Source organism: Macaca nemestrina, chromosome 19 (genome assembly GCF_043159975.1).
Source record: "Macaca nemestrina isolate mMacNem1 chromosome 19, mMacNem.hap1, whole genome shotgun sequence".
In the NCBI taxonomy this organism is placed as follows: Eukaryota; Metazoa; Chordata; class Mammalia; order Primates; family Cercopithecidae; genus Macaca; species Macaca nemestrina.
In genome coordinates, this window is record NC_092143.1 from 45,760,783 (window position 1) to 45,777,295 (window position 16,513).

Sequence of the window (16,513 nt, forward strand, 5' to 3'; positions counted from 1 at the left end):
GTTGAAACCCCGTCTCTATTAAAACTACAAAAAATGAGCTGGGCATGGTTGGCAGGCGCCTGTAGCCCCAGCTACTCAAGAGGCTGAGGCAGGAGAATCACTCAAACCTGGGAGGAGGAGGTTACACTGAGCTGAGATGACACCAGTGCACTCCAGCCCCGGTGACAGAGCGAGACTCTGTCTCAAAAAAACTATACATACATATATATATATATATATGATTGTGGCCGGGCGCGGGGGCTCACGCCTGTAATCCTAGCACTTTGGGAGGCCGATGCAGGTGGATCACCTGAGGGCAGGAGTTCCGAGACCAACCTGGCCAACACAGTGAAGCCTCGTCTCTATTTAAAAAACAAAACTTGGCCGGGCGTAGTGGCAGGCACTTGTAATCCCGGCTGCTCAGGAGGCTGAGACAGGAGAATCACTTGAACCGGGGAGGCAGAGGTCGCAGTAAGCCAAGATCGCATCATTGCACTCCAACCTGGGCAAAAAGAACGAAACTCCATCTCAAATATATATGATTTTAAAGGACAAAATCTGCACAAGTGGACAGTTACTCTTTACCTCAGTTACTTCTGCCTGACGTTACCTGCCAAGGCATCATAAAAATAATATGTGCCCTTCGAATAGACATAATAATACTAGGCTTACAAATGAATTATTTTTTCAAAAAAGCAGGCCCATACCTGGGCACAGTGGCTCACACCTGTAATCCCAGCACTTTGGGAGGCCAAGGCAGCTAGATCACGAGGTCAGGAGTTTAAGACCAGCCTGGCCAATATAGTGAAACCCCATCTCTACTACAAATACAAAAATTAGCTGGGCATGGTGGCACATGCCTGTAGTCCCAGCTATTCAGGAGGCTGAGGCAGAAGAATCGCTTGAACCTGGGAGGCAAAGGTTGCAGTGAGCCAAGATTGCGCCACTGCACTCCAGTCTAAGCAACAGAGTGAGACTCTGTCTCAAAAAAAAAAAAACCACACGCACATGCACATGAAATGCAATCAGTATATTATATCCTTGCTCAGATCTATAGCTTAATTAGTATAAACTACTGTTTCCATCACAAATACTAAGCTACTTCATATAAAATTTAAGTGCTGTTGATTTGATAACTTTCCCTAAAAACAAAACATCCACTGTGTTATTTTACAGAAACCACACAACCACTATTCCTTTATTATCTTCAGTATTATATCTCAAGAAAAACACATAGTGTATTTCCATACTGTGCTTACTTAAAATTATGCTCAATGCATGCCAAATGGTTAATCAATAAAAGAAAAACTATGCCATACAGGGAGGGGAGAGGGAGTTATTAAGCGAGGGAGGGAGTTACTTAGCAAGGGAGTTACAGTTTAGCCTCACAGCAGTTTAGTCTAAACAAATTTTTTAAGTTATTTTTTAATAGGCTTAGCTTGAAAATCCAAAAACTGTCAGCTGGCTTATAGTTTAAATATTAAACCATGTATGTTTATTACTGAATCTATTATTCAAAAATTATGTACCATCCTGGCACCAAAAATCAAGGAAATTGGGCACTTCTCATATGAATGAAACTTTAAATAAACCGAAGTCAAGAGACCACCAACAAGAACATAGATAACTCCAAGAAAATAGAAATTTCTGCCTTTAAGGCAGTTACTGGCCAGGGGCAGTGGCTCACACCTATAATCCCAGCACTTTGGGAGGCCAAGGTGGGCGAATCACCTGAGATCAGGAGTTCGAGACCAGCCTGACCAGCATGGTGAAACCCCGTGTCTACTAAAAATACAAAAATTATCCAGGTGTGGTGGCATGTACCTGTAATCTCAGCTACTCAGGAGGCTAAGGCAGGAGAACTGCTTGAACCCGGGAGGTGGAGGTTGCAGTGAGCCAAGATTGTGCCACTACACTCCAGCTTGGGCAACAAAGCAAGACTCCGTCTCAAAAAAGAAAAAAAAAAATTAAAATCAATAAAAATAATAAAATAAAAACACTCTCTTAGCTCTTTGTGAAAGTTTACCTACTCTACACCTAAACACTTAAAAATGCCCCCCTCCCTGTCCAAAATGCCCAACTTTTGGTATTTTCGAAGTTTTGCCTGTTTTTTTATTTCTATTCTTTGAGATAGGGTCTCACTTGGCCGCCCAGGCTGCATGCAGTGCAGTGGCACGATCTCAGCTCACAGCAACCTTCCCCTCCTGGGTTCAAGCGATTCTCCTTCCTCAGGCTCCTGGGGAGTTGAGATTACCAGCGTATGCCAGCACGCCCAGCTAATTTTTGTATTTTTAGTAGAGTCGGGGTTTCATCATGTTGGCCAGGCTGGTCTCCAACTCCCGACCTCAAGTGATCTGCCCGCCTAGGCCTCACAAAGTACTGGGATTACAGGCATGAGGCACCACACCCGGCCTTGCCTGGTTTTTTAAATAAAAACAAGAATTGAGGATAGGGAATATGCAGACTGGACAACAAGACACAAACAGCAATGCATGAAGATAAAACTAGAATGAAGCAGGGCTTTCAAACAGTATTGTGTGCCTATTTCCTGCTGGCTTTAGCAATTGTCACAAAAAGACTTAAAAGTTATTTCAGTTAGACAAGTTGGCTAGCACAGTAGAGTGCTGTGACAATGGTGGAAGACAATCACAATACTAGTAATCATCCAAGAAAATTAACACCTAACAATTATTACCTGATTTTTCCGACTGTGGCACACGCGCGCACATGGAGCAATCAGAGGAAATATAAGCCCAAGAAATTAAGAGTTAACTTTATACATGAGGGAGGAGAATAATAAACAGCACACTATGAGAAACACAATTGAAAAGAAACAAATTACATGCGTAAATATTTTTACTTACCCCCTCAGCCCTCTATGCTGCAATCTCCCATGAAAACAGGGATCGTGCTCAGCATCAGTTCACTCACAGTTCCTAACACATAATCAATATCTGATAAATATTTGTTGAATTGATGAACTCAATCTTTTAAACCAAGACCACTAATGAAAACAACTTGTTTGCTTAAAAGTACTATTCATTTGTACATGAAAATATATTCCATTACATAGAATCATTTCTCACAGAGTAACTTCCCTTTTCTCTTTCTACATAAAACCTAAGACGAAAACTGACTCAACTGCTAACAGCCTAAAAAAGCTGTTTCCTTACATTTAGAATACTGTATATAAAGTGATTGTGTGTCTATACATAAATATGCAAGAATGAGGCACTATGAAACTAATTATCTTTAGCTACATAACCACAAAATGAGGTAGAAAGCAATATCTTACTAAAATTCAAATGAAGGCCCCTTGCCTCACACATTTAATTCTAGGAAGAGACTCCATTGCATTCATAATACTAATCTTCCTAAATCTTTTGTTGTTGTTGTTGTTGTTATTGTTGTTGTTATGACAGGGTCTCACTTCCATCACTCAGGCTGGAGTGTAGTGGCACAATCACAGATCACTGCAGCCTTACCTTCCTAGGCTCAGGTGATTCTCCCACCTCAGCCTCCTGAGTAGCTGGGACTACAGCCGCATGCCACCACGCCCAGTTAATTTGTGTATTCTTAGGAGAGATGGAGTTTCACCATGTTGCCCAGGCTGGTCTCGAACTCCTGTGTTTAAGCCATCTGCCCACCTTGGCCTCCCAAAGCGCTAAGATGACAGGTGTGAGCCACAACCACTGGCCATAAATTTTGGTTTTTGAGGCCGGGCACGGTAGCTCATGCCTGTCATCCCAGCACTTTGGGAGGCCGAGGCAGGCAGATCACAAGGTCAGGAATTCGAGACCAGCCTGGCCAATATGCTGAAACCCCGTCTCTATTAAAAATACAAAAATTGCTGGACGCAGTGGCTTACGCCTGTAATCTCAGGACTTTGAGAGGCCAAAGCAGGCAGATCACGAGGTCAGAAGTTCAAGACCAGCCTGGCCAACATAGTGAAACTCCGTCTCTACTAAAAATACAAAAAACATTAGCTGGGCATGGTGGTGGGCACCTGTAATCCTAGCTACTCAGGAGGCTGAGGCAGAATAATCGCTTGAACCCAGGAGGCAGAGGTTGCAAGTAGCTGAGATCATGCCAATGCACAGCATCCCGGGTGACAGTGCGAGGCTCCGTCTCAAAAATAAAATACAAAAATTAACCAGGCGTGGTGGCACACATCTGTAATTCTAGCAACTCAGGAGGCTGAGGCAGGAGAATCGCTTGAACCCGGGAGGCAGAAGTTGCAGTCAGCTGAGATCGTGCCACTGCACTCTAGCCTGGGCGACAGAGCAAGACTCCGTCTCAGAAAAAAAATTTTTTTAAATTTGGTTTTGAAGGACTTCTTTCAATTATTTGCTGGGATTTCGAGTCAGTTTTCCCACCAAGAAGGTGCAGCATAGACAATGTAGACAGTGCAAGAACCAAAGATTAGGACTAAAATAAAAAACACTTACAGAAATACAATATAGTAGAAAGAGCCCTTTTCTCCACAGCAACTTATCCCTTCCCTTACTCCTCAAAAGAAAGAAAAGTTTGAAGAAGCTATAAACAAGCATAAAAGACTCAAGCTGGGTATGATGAGAGGATGCCCCATTCAGAGTGAGGAATTACGAGCAATTAATTAACAGAACTGGGCAATGATCACCAAAAGCTACTAACATCACAGGGAACCAAGTATTATGCATCTACAGATGCAAGTACCATCTATAAAGTATTCCCCTTCATCCCCTGCAAAAGAAGCAAGAGAGAGAATACATATTATAGAAACAATCTGATCAAGCTTCTAAATCTAATACCAATTAACAAGAAACCCAGGGGTCAGAGAAAAACATTTACCACCACCACCACAGGAATCCAGAGGAATGTAACTGCTAAATCCAGACTGGGAAAACTTCTTTTGTAACTAATAATTTGCTAGGGAAAAGAAATGGAGGGCGAACCTACAGATTACAAAACAATGCAGGGAACTTATCTGGCTCTTGATCTGACACATTTATGAGATAACAGAAAAATCTGAACACTATCATATGACATTAAGGAATTATTCCTTTTTAGTGTGGTAAGTTTTTCGGTTTTCTTTCCTTTAACAGTGAAGCTGACTGGGAAACTGGAGTTCTAAAAAGTTAGAGTAGAGAAAGGGAACACTAATATTAATACAGCTGAATGGATCTGTCCATAATGTGCTGAATTTGGCCTATCCAGAACTTAAATATAAATTGTGAGATTGCAACCACCAGAGATCAGCTTTGCTTGCTTGCCAGCCAACCTTTTCTCCACTGATATAAGCTCTATAAATAGGCCAAGAGTGATAATGGCTGCTCAAATCACTTCATATTGCAGATATTACTACTTCTGGCATGTACCTGGACCTGCACCAGGGCTGTGAATAAACTAGCATCAAGTAAGAAGCCAAGGAAGTTACCAAATGCAAAAAAAAAAAAAAACCACTGTGGCTAATGAGAGATTTTCTAAAGTACTCAAAAGCACCATCAGTGTAAATCAAGAATAATTTAAAACAGAGGTTCTTTTAATTTGTAAAAATAATTTTTTAATAGAGACGGGGTCTCAGTTTGTTGCCCCAGCTGGTCTAAGACTCCTGGGCTCAAGCTGTCCTCCCACCTCTGCCTCCCAAAGTGCTGAGATTACAGATGTGAGCTACCATGCCTGGCCCTAAAACAAAGATTCTAAATTTTCTCCAAGATTTCTGCCCTAGTCATTTTCTATGTCCTTCAGAAGACAATTCACATAAAGATGGATCACTACATGCCAGGAACCGAGGTCCCAAGATAAAAGCTGCCGAAACTCTCTCCACTATACACACCCGCAGGCTCACTGCAAAGTGCTTAGTTGATTTCAGTGAGAAAAATAGTAAGAAACCTTTGATAATAAATTGTTGATTTAAGAATAAGCTACAAGCTATGTTTCTACGCTAGGTTAAAACTAAAGCAGACAGAATACTGCTTAAAATTTTAACCACATGAAGTTTTTGTTCTTAATACAGAAAGAAAAACAATCCTGTTTTCCTTAAGTTTTAGTCCACACCCAACTTTCCTATCCCCGACAATACCTTTCGCTAATTATAAGGCACCTAACAAAATGCAGACTCCAGACATCATCGTAAAGGTCATTTTTTTAAACCAGTCAACTCAGTGAAAAAATAACTTCTACTGGTCACTTTGGTCAGTATTTTGTTTCTCTAATGCTAACTATGCTAATAAAAACTTACCTTCAGCCAGGCACAGTGGCTCACATCTATAATCTTAGCACTATGAAAGGTCGAAATGGGAGGATTACTTGAGCCCAGGAGTTGGAGACCAGCCTGGCCAGCACAGTAAGACCCCATCTCAATCAATCAATCAATCAATCAGTAAAAATAAACTTAATTTCTAGACTACCTAAGCACAATTCTAGTTTATATACATTCTTAGGAATGGCTGCTCTAAGTAAGTTTTAACAATTTAATGTTGTTTCTCTTTGAACAACAATCAGAATACATGGACTTGAATTACAAGCACAGAAAAAATGTATTTTACAAACGAACAGGCATTACAAAAAAACGACACCTCCCGATCTTGCTCTGTTGCCCAGATCTGGAGTACAATAGCATGATCCCGGCTCACTGCAACCTCTGCCTCGCAGGTTCAAGCAATTTTCCTGCCTCAGCCTCCCAAGCAGGTGGGATTACAGGCGTGCACCACTACACCCAGTTAATTTTTGTACTTTTAGTAGAGACAGGGTTTTATCATGTTGGCCAGGCTGGTCTCAAACTTCTGACCTCATGATCCATCTGCCTTGGCTTCCCAAAGCGCTAGGATTACAGGCATGAGTCACCATGCCCAGCCCAAAAAATGGCATTTAAGTTTCCAGCCTTTCAAGCTTAGAGATACTAAGAAAAATGCTATTTTCTAATACCTTATTTAAAATGAATTTATAAAAGAAAACACCAGTTCCATACTACAGTTGTTTTGTTATGCAGTACTTTTTTCCCTTACAATCTACTTTCCCTTCTTCATATTTTATTTTTATTTTTTTTTGTTTTTGTTTTTTTGTTTTTTTTTGAGACGGAGTCTCGCTCTGTCGCCCAGGCTGGAGTGCAGTGGCGCGATCTCGGCTCACTGCAAGCTCCGCCTCCTGGGTTTACGCCATTCTCCTGCCTCAGCCTCCTGAGTAGCTGGGACTACAGGCGCCCGCCACCGCGCCCGGCTAATTTTTTGTATTTTTAGTAGAGACGGGGTTTCACCGTGGTCTCGATCTCCTGACCTTGTGATCCGCCCGCCTCGGCCTCCCAAAGTGCTGGGATTACAGGCGTGAGCCACCGCGCCCGGCCTCCCTTCATATTTTAGAGCAGGAAGGAAACTTAGAAATCATCTGGTTCACTAGTTGAGTTCCCTGGGCAGAGATTGCTTTTTTTTTTTTTTTTCTTTTTGAGACAGTTTCCCTCTTGTTGGCCAGGGTGGAGTGCAATGGCACAATGTTGGCTCACCGCAACCGTCTCCCAGGTTCAAGAGATTCTCCTGCCTCAGCCTCCCGAGTAGCTGGGATTACAGGCATGCATCACCATGCCCAGCTAATTTTTTATTTTTAGTAGAGATGGGGTTTCTCCAAGTTGGTCAGGCTGGTCTCGAACTCCCAACTTCAGGTGATCCGCCCACCTCGGCCTCCCCAAGTGCTGAGATTACAGGCGTGAGCCACTGTGCCCCGCCCCAAACTGCTTATTTCATGTGCCCATTACCACCTGGCACGTAAATGTTCAGTAAATGGGTTTTTAATTTAACCAGGTATAAATACCACATATGCATTAAGTCCCTGCTGATAGATTTCCACTTTAAATTGTCACTTAACTAGAAAATACTCATGTAGGTAGGTTTTAAAATTACTTAAAGTTAATAATTTAGGAATTTATACCATTTACCTATTAAGTGGCAGAGTCTGAGCAAAGAGGAATGAGGTCCCTTATTTTGAATAGACATGAAAGAGAACAGAAACAAAACTTAAAACACTGTATATTAAAGCCAAAAATCCTAACTACTAAGCAAACAACTTATCAAATCTCAATTATACTGGCTACTTTAAAGTATTTTAAAATCACATTTACTATTATCAGCTGCTACAAATATGTTCTGATAAATCTGTATAATACATAGATCACACAGTTTCCTCTCCTAGCAGTTCAGGAATATAGAAAAGAACTATAGGCCAGGCGCGGTGGCTGACGCCAGTAATCCCAGCACTTTGGGAGGCCGAGGCAGGTGGATCACCTGAGGTCGGGAGTTTGAGATCAGCCCCACCAACATGGAGAAACCCCGTCTCTACTAAAAATACAAAATTAGCCGGGTGTGGTGGCCCATGCCTGTAATCCCAGCTACTTGGGAGGCTGAGGCAGGAGAATCACTTGAACCCGGGAGGCGGAGGTTGCAGTGAGCGGAGATTGCGCCATTGCACTCCAGCATAGGCAACAACAGAGAAACTCTGTCTCAAAAAAAAAAAAAAAGGTAACTTTAAAAAAGCAAGATACTTTTTAGTTTCACCCTGCTCCTTACTTTTACAAGGCCCTGTAGGCTGAGTGTGAAAACTGACTGACTGAACATCAATCCCACTTCTGCTGAGAGAAGCTGCCCACACAGAAGCAGAAAACACTGCTTCTTTAAGTGGAATCATAAGAGTCCTGAAAAAGTAAGGAAAGGAGGTACAAGCAAAGATAAAGGCTAAAAGGATTTAGAAAAGTATCATGACAACAGTCAAACTCAAAACCAAGACCGGAATTTGACAACTAAAGAAAAATATCAGATTTCTTTAATCTCATGACCAAGAAATCAAAATAAATAAACCAAACCAAAATAAATAAAACCAATAAAATTTATATTCACTAGGCCAGGCACAGTGGCTCACCCCTGTAATCCTAGCACTTTGGGAGGCCAAGGTGAGCGGAACACTTGAGGTCAGGAGTTCAAGACCAGCCTGACCAACAGGGTGAAACTTCGTCTCTACCAAAAATATAAAAAATTAGCTGGGTGTGGTGGCACGTGCCTGTAATCCCAGCTACTCAGGAGGCTGAGTCAGGAGAATCACTTGAACCCAGGAGGTGGAGGTTGTGGCAAGCCGAGATCCTGACACTGCACTTCAGCCTGGGTGAAAGAGCAAGATGCCATCTCAAAAAAAAATTTATATTCACTCAACATAAGGATAATAAAAATATATATTTTTGTTCTTTTTTTTGAGAAAGAGTCTCACGCAGTGGCGTGATCACCACTCGCTGCAGCCACCAACTCCTGGGCTCAATTGCTGCTCCCATTTCAGCCTCCTGAGTAGCTGAGACTACGGGTGCATGCCACCACACCCAGATAATCTTTTAATTTTTCTGTAGAGACAGGGTTTTGCCATGTTGCCCAGGCTAGTCTCCTGGGCTCAAGCAATCCACCAGCCTCGGCCTCCCAGCATGCTGGGATTACAGGCATGAGCCACTGCACCCAGCCCCAGAAAAATCTTTAAAAAGGAATGTCGGGGCCAGGCATGGTGGCTCCCGCCTGTAATCTCAGCACTTTGGGAGGCCAAAGCAGGCGGATCACCCGAGGTCAGGAGTTTGAGACCAGCCTGGCCAACATAGTGAAACCCTATCTCTACTAAAATACAAAAATTAACCGGGCATGATGGCACATGCCTGTAATCCCAACTACTCAAGAGGCTGAGGCAGGAAAATCGTCTGAACCCAGGAGGTAGAGGTTGCAGTGAGCAGAGATTGTGCCACTGCACTCCAGCCTGGGCACTGCAGTGAGACTCTGTCTCAAAATAAACAAATAAATAAAAATAAAAATAAAAGGAATGCCTATCACATTCTTCATATTCTACCTGGAATTCTTTCCTCCAAAAAGAAGAAAATTCCCAACCCATTAGCGGACTAATAAGGTACCTTTGCAACTTGGCCCTATCTCCATCTGCCCTACCCATTCCTTGGCCGGGCGCGGTGGCTCAAGCCTGTAATCCCAGCACTTTGGGAGGCCGAGGCGGGCGGATCACAAGGTCAGGAGATCGAGACCACAGTGAAACCCTGTCTCTACTAAAAATACAAAAAATTAGCCGGGCGCGGTGGCGGGCGCCTGTAGTCCCAGCTACTCAGGAGGCTGAGGCAGGAGAATGGGGAACCCGGGAGGCGGAGCTTGCAGTGAGCCGAGATCGCGCCACTGCACTCCAGCCTGGGCAACAGTGTGAGACTCCGTCTCAAAAAAAAAAAAAAAAAAGAAAACTCAAGGCACTGGCCCCACTTAACCATTCAAGTGCACTGACAATCATGACTTTGGTTAGGCTGCCCTAGCCTGGCATGCTCACCTGGAAATCCAACTCAAACCTCAGGTTTAAATGTCTAAGCTCCTTAAGCACCAGGAGGCCTTGTTGGTCTTATTCACCACTACAGTTCCTGCAACTACAGCACTGCTGGCACACAGTAAACACTCAATAAATTAGTGTTGTGAGAATAAAGAGGTTTTTATTATTATCATAACTGAATTATTATTATTATTTTGAGACAAGGTCTCACTTTGTTGCCCAGGCTGGAGTGCAGTGGCACAGTCACAGCTCACTGCAGCCTCAACCTCCTGGGCGATCCTTCCACCTCAGCCCCACAAGTAGCAGGGACTAAAGATGCACACCACCCCACCCAGCTAAGTTTTTTTATTTTTTATAGAAATGGGCTCTCAAAGCCGGGCGTGGTAGCTCACACCTGTAATTCCAGCACTTTGGGAGGCAGAGGCAGGAGATCACTTGAGGTCAAGAGTTTGAGACCAACCTGGCCAACATGGTGAAACCCCATCTCTACTGAAAAAACAAAAATTAGTCGGGCCTGGTGGCAGTCGCCTGTTTTAACTACTAGCGAGCCTGAGGTGGGAGAATCCTTTGAACCCAGGAGGCAGAGGTTGCAGTGAGCCAAGATTGCGCCACTGCACTCCAGCCTGGGCGACAGAGCAAGACTCCATCAAAAAAAAAAAAAAAAAAAAAAAAAAGGAAAGAAAGAGAGAGAAAGAGGCTCTCACTGTGTTGCCCAGGCTAGTCTCAAACTCCTGAGCTCAATTGATCCTCCTGTCTCAGCCACCCAAAATGCTGGGATTAGAGGTGTGAGCCACTGCACCCAGCCCCTCACAAATATTTTATCCACTCTTTTCTATCCCCCTTCTATATAGCTCTCCCCTTTTATAGTCTCACAACTTTTTATTCAAATTATCACGTGTATTTCATTTTGCCTACAGAATTACAGTAACCCAAGAAACTTTATTTGGTCCCAAACTCTTTCCTAAAATAACAAAAGATACCGAAATCAGTATTCCTTAAAGGAACACATTGAAAATACAACATTTAGGCTGGGTGCAGTTGCTCACAACTGTAATCCCAACACTTTGGGAGGCCAAGGCAGGAGGACTGCCTGAGCCCAAGAGTTCAAGACAAGTCTGGGCAACATAGGGAGACTCCATCTCTACAAAAAATTTAAAAATTAGCCAAGCATGGTGGCTCATGCCTGTAATCCCAGCACTTTGGGAGGCTGAGGCGGGCAGATCGCCGAAGGTCAGGAGTTCAAGACCAGCCTGACCAACATGGAGAAACCCCATCTCTACTAAAAATACAAAATTAGCCAGGCGTGGTGGCACATGCCTGTAATCCCAGCTAATTGGTAGGCTGAGGCAGGAGAATCACTTGAACCCGGGAGGCGGAGATTGCAGTGAGCCGTGATCATGCCATTGCACTCCAGACTGGGCAACAAGAGTGAAACTCTGTCTCAAAAAAAAAAAAAAAAAAAAAAAATTAAAAAATGAGCTGAGTGTGATGGCATGAGCCTGTGGTCCCAGCTACTTGGGAGGCTGAGGTGGGAGGATTGCTTGAGCTTGGGAGGTTGAGGCTGCAGTGAGCTGTGATCATGCCACTGCACTCCAGCCTGGGTGACAGAGTAAGAGTGTCTTTTAAAAAAAAAAAAAAGCACACACACACAACATTTTTCACCTTTTACAGGTTTTTCTCAAGAACTGTCAATTCAGTAAACATGAATACATGTTATTGCCACATCCTCAGTTACGTGCAGGAAAATAAGGAAGATCTAAGATGATTTACCAAAGTAAGGTTTGGGTCTCTAGTGTACACGAATTCCAAACTTTAAAAAGAATACTGAAACTGCCTATCTATCAAGTCTGTTCATGCACGTGTCAACAAAAGCCGTAAGACTGGGAATCCCAACAAAACAACTTCTTGTATAATGAGTAACTACACAAGCGCACAGAATTTACTAGTCATACAATAAAAAGACTGAAAGTACCAATGTCACTATTAACATTAGGAGCAAGAAACCTTTGAAGGACACGCATTAGCCCTCAGTTCTAAAGGAACTGCATTAAATTAGAACCTAAAGCTGAATTTATCTTTACTATATGGGTTTTGAATTAATCATGATAACCATAAAACAAAGATTATGACAGCTACTCTCAAATAGATGCATGTTAAAGTAATATAAAGTGAGTAAGTAACAACTACACTGTGAACTTATTCTAACAATGGGGAAAGTTTCCAGCTCCAATGTCCAGTCCATCTCATTTTTCACAAAAAGGTGTCAGAAAAAAAAAATTTCCCAAAAATGTGTCAGAAAAAAAATTTTTCCCATTAAGAAATCTGATTCAGGCCGGGCGCGGTGGCTCACGCCTGTAATTCCAGCACTTTGGGAAGCTGAGGAGGGCGGATCACGAGGTCAGGAGTTCAAGAGCAGCCTGGCCAACATGGTGAAACCCCGTCTCTACTAAAAATACAAAAATTAGCTGGGCGTGGCTCGTGTCCGTAATCCCAGCTACTCAGGAGGCTGAGGCAGGATAATTGCTTGAACCAGGACCCGGGAGGCGGAGGTTGCAGTGAGCAGAGATCACACCACTGAACTCCAGCCTGGGCTACAGAGCAGACTCCGTCTCAAATAAATAAATAAATAAATAAATAAATAAATAAAATAGCGATGTGACTCCTCAGGACATCAGGTAGTAACTATCAATTGCAGGCCTCTAAAAATGCTTGTTAAACCAAAAGGCAATGCTCTGATTACTGGAGGAATCTAGATTGCCAGGATCAGCAAAACTACATTAGAAAGTTAATAGCTTCCATCCTTAAAATATCCCAAGAGAAGAAAGGGAGTGATTCAAACTGTTAGCATGTACCCAATACTACACAATAATAGCCTAAGCAAAATTGGCAGATGTATTTGTAATTAAGAAGTCCAACCTTGACGAAGTATTATCAGTGGGATTTTAATTTTACTGGGTGGGAGGATTCAAAAAGCAAAAGGTCAGGCAAAAAACGAAAAACCCATCCAAGCCGAAACTGCTCAAGGATCTATCTGGGAGGGCTCCTACCGATGTTCTCTACTTCAACCTTCGAACATCAATTTTGTGATGGGGGCTGCCGGGGACGGAGTGGGGCGGGGGGTAGGCGGACAATTTAAAAGTGAGAATGAATGGCTTGCCTAAAGGCGGTAGTCTTTAAGCCGGGTTCGTCAGTGTACATCCTCGCCGGTTTTGAAATAAAGTTGACGAACTCCCCAGAAGCGGTCAATTTTGGAGACTGACACATCTCTCCCATTGACCGGAGGTGCCTGCCGACCGAAGGTAGTGGAAACGCCGAGAGGCAGGCGGCGCCAAGCCTAAGAAAGCCTTTTCTCCCTCCTCCAAGGCCACTGCGGGCGCAGCCCTGGAGCTCTCCACTGCAGGGGCAGGTATCGGCGCCAGACCCCCGGCTCGCGGAGCTGGCGGAGTTGCCGCCACTGTTTCCCAGGCGGGCCTAGGAGCCAGAAAGTTGCGTGAAGACAACTCCAAGGCCGTGAAGCCGCTTCCCCCCGCAGCCCGGGGACTGCGGCACCTCCAGCCTCTCCTTAGTAACCCACGGAAAAGGACTTGCCTCGACCCGGCCCCAGCGTCTGGGGGCTTGGGGTGCCGTAGCCAACTCCGCCGGGCCGGGAGGACGCTAGGGTCACCAGCGGCTGACGAGCAAGGAGGTTGGAGCGGTGCGATGCCCCCGCGTCAGACGCCAGTCCAGGCTGCGAGTTCCCGGCGCCCACCAGCCGGGCCCGCCAGGATCCCAGCGTCCGGACGCCGCAGAGCCCTCACCGCGGCCCGCAGCCCTCCGACTCGCCCCGACCCATCCCTGGGACGCAGCCCGGGCTCCGCAACTCAACCAGTAGCCAGGCCGCGGCCCTGCGCCCCTTCCCGCCTCACCTGCGCTCCGCTGCGACTCCGTGCCTCCTCGCTCGCTCCGCGCGCGCCCCGTCGGGGCACGCACCGACCCCCCGGCTGGGACTCTCCCCGCTGCGGTGACTCAGGACGCGACGGCCACCGCCGCCTTCTCCTCCTCGGAACAAGCGCCGGCGGCGAGCAGAGGGTCGCGGTCAGAGCCCCTGCCGGGACCAAAGTGAACCTCGCCGCCTCCGCAGCCTCTACCACCAAGTCCCTTCAGTCGTCCGCGCCGCCCCCAAGAAAATGTCACCAGAGGCCGTTCCGCTCGGCGCCTCACTTCCGCCCGGAAACACAGAGCCTGCGTCGGCCGGCTAGAGAGGCTGCTGCGCCGGGGACCTCTGGAGACTGGCGCCCGAGGCCCGAGAAAAGCCAGACAGCGCCATCTGGCGCGATGGAACCCGCGCTCCTCCCGCTGCAGACCGCGGGGCGTGAAGGCGCCAGCTCCCCGGGCTTCTTTCCCGCGCTCCCTCCTTCTGTGGAGACTGTCTCCTTCCAGAAATGTCTTTCCCGGGGTGTGTGAAAGCCACTCAATGCAAGACAAGGACAATGCCTTCAACAAAGGACAGCGCTCCCTTTTCTGTGCGCTGCTCAGTACTCACCCCCTCCTGAAGCCCTTCCGAAGCAGCTCGCGGTGTCTGAATCTTTGAGTCGCTCCAGCCTCCGGAGGGCCCGCGCCCTTCTCTCCCCGCTTTTTCGCGAATGCGGACAGCTGGGCTCGCGGAGACTCAGCCGGGCTCGGGGAGACTAGGCTGAGGTCTTCTTGGGCAGCGGCACCAACATCTGCTCAAGTTTCTGCCGGGGCACCTTGCAGGCCTTGCAGATCGACCGCCACCTGCTGGTGGGACGGGGCCCGCAGGGGAGACGCCGCTCTGCCCCGAATTCCGCCTCTGCAGTCGCCCTCCGATTTGCAGTCAGCCCTTAGGAGGGTAGGGGAAAGGAGGTGGATCGAACCCCGAGAAAGGGGAGGAGGCGCGGGCCAACTGGCGGGTAGAGGGCTTCCCAAGGAGAAGCAGGAGATGCTGAAGACGCATCTCACGACTCAAGATCTGGCCAAGGACCCGCGCTCACCCAAAGCACTGCAGTGTTTTGAGAAGAAAAATAATGATAATAAAGCTTTCACCTTTACAGAGCTGTGCTGGAACCTCGGATGAGACCCGTCAAGAGGAGATTCTGAAAATCTTACACTACTGAGTCCGTACTCCCCTAAACATCAGTATCCCCCTTCAGACCAGGCCCATTAGTTCCCCCACTTCACTCATTTTTTCTGACTGCCTACAGGAGTGCGAGTTTTTCATCCCTAACTACAAGAATAATTATGAAAAGAAAATAACTTTTATTGAATGCCTATTACATACCAGGCACTTTGCATTTAAATGGGTTAAATTCATTGAATCCTCTTTACAACTCATAACAACCCTATGAGTTGGATGGCATTACTAGCCCCAAGTTGCAAAGGTGGAAACTGAGGCACAGAGTGACCTGCCCAAGATGACACATCCAAGTAAGTGGCAGTGTTGGATTACAACACAGGCAGAGCTTACTTCTTAACCACAGCCACCACTGCCTCATTGAGAATCACTGAGAACGTAGTGTGTGCTAGCTAAGTAGTTTATCTGTATATGTTATTTCACTCGTTCATTCATGTATTTACTTTCTGCTACCTGAGTCCTCAAGGGATTTGAAAGGTTGTGGGGTAGTGACAAGAGCCCAGCCTCTTGCAGGAAAAAAAGAAAAGAAAAGAAAAAATCACTACTAAGATCACAACTGTCCGAAAATGAATGAGTGAATGTGGACTAATACACTGAGTTTTTAAAAGATTCCATGACAGTCTGATCTAACCAATGCTGTGGGAATACTGAAGTAGGGCCCTGACTACTGAGATACCATCTTGGATCCTTCTCCTGTTTTTTGTTGTTATTGTTGTTTCTTTGTTTTTTGTTCTGTTTTGTTTTGTTTTTTTCTTGAGACAGAGTCTTGCTCTGTCACCCAGACTGGAGTGTAGTGGCGCCATCTTGGCTCACTGCAACCTCTGCCCCCCCCAGTTCAAGCGATTCTCCTGCCTCAGCCTCCCGAGTAGCTGGGATTACAGGCGCATGCCACCACGCCCGGCTAATTTTTAATATTTTTTAGTAGAGACAGGGTTTCACCATGTTGGCCAGGCTAGTCTCGAACTCCTGACCTCAGGTTCTCCACCCGCCTCAGCCTCCCAAAGTGCTAGGATTACAAGTGTAAGCCACCACACCCAGCCCCTTCTCCTGTTTAATACCAATAAGTCAGTTTCCTGCAGCGAATGGCCT

At 45.7% G+C, this 16,513-nt stretch overlaps 1 protein-coding gene across 3 annotated transcripts in view; it reads right to left on the minus strand.

The window, feature by feature from the left end:
- The window catches only part of ARK2N (arkadia (RNF111) N-terminal like PKA signaling regulator 2N), a 98,045-nt gene extending 83,038 nt beyond the window's left edge, over positions 1 to 15,007 (minus strand). Inside the window, exon 1 of one of the 3 annotated variants that reach the window (XM_011772263.3) lies at positions 14,816 to 15,007. The gene's annotated coding sequence lies outside the window, so the exon portion shown is untranslated. Of the gene's footprint in view, positions 1 to 14,198; positions 14,491 to 14,815 lie in introns of those variants that run through there. The other 2 variants (XM_011772252.2, XM_011772282.3) reach the window with 2 other exon arrangements.
- Positions 15,008 to 16,513: the final 1,506 nt, after the last annotated feature.